The sequence below is a fragment of the Astyanax mexicanus genome, chromosome 24 (assembly GCF_023375975.1).
Source record: "Astyanax mexicanus isolate ESR-SI-001 chromosome 24, AstMex3_surface, whole genome shotgun sequence".
Taxonomy (NCBI): domain Eukaryota; kingdom Metazoa; phylum Chordata; class Actinopteri; order Characiformes; family Acestrorhamphidae; genus Astyanax; species Astyanax mexicanus.
Genome location: NC_064431.1, coordinates 14,011,514 through 14,012,405, shown reverse-complemented (window position 1 = coordinate 14,012,405; position 892 = coordinate 14,011,514).

The window sequence follows — 892 nt, the reverse complement described above, 5'->3', positions numbered from 1 at the left end:
TCTTCTTGTCTCGGGGCTTTTTATACACGCTTTGTGTGTATGTGTGTGTGTGTGTGCGCGCGCGTGAGAGAGCGTGGTGTGTTGGACCAACTACTCGCCTAATGTAAGGAAATGCGCGTGCGATTGTGCCATCAGGGACCGCGAGCTGTCAAGTTGTTGGACCACCTTTGATGAGGGGTGGCATTGATGCCACAGTGGGAGCCCCTGACCTGACCATTAGTCCAGATTTGGTGGGAAGAAAGCCTGTTTGTTTGGGCATAAAGACATTCTTAGTGTGTGTGTGTGTGTGTGTGCTAAAAGCTATAAGAATGAGCAGTCAATATATATAAAGGCACACAGCACAAAATCAAAACTGCACTGAAGGTGAAGTGTAGCACCTGTAACAAAAGTCAGAATCCGATTCACTACAGTGGCATCTCAGTGTAATACAACTAAAAAAACAGCAGAACACAAATTTGCCCATCTTTTTGTTTCCCAGAAAAACTTCCAAACATGGTGAGGGGAGTTTCACACAGTTTCTGTGAAAAAAGGCCCTCCTAAGATGAGCGTACTTCACACCTCCCCATATCCTACATATTCACAGCAGCTGAGTTCTGAATACAGTTATTCATCCCCAAGAAACTGTACCAGCTGTTAAACCTGGTGGTGGGTGCATCATGGTCTGGAAGAGTTTTGCCCAGGTTTGAGGCAATGTACAGTATATAAGCCCTAAACTAATGTGCTTGTGCTCATTCTTTATTTCATATAACATAGACAGCATTAAAGGGCTCAAATCAAACATTGATATATAACACTAATATTTTAAGAAATATACAGTATAAGCCACTCTAGTCCATATATGGAATGATATTTGAATTCATTATTGCAAGTGTTTCAGGCCTGACTGCTGTTT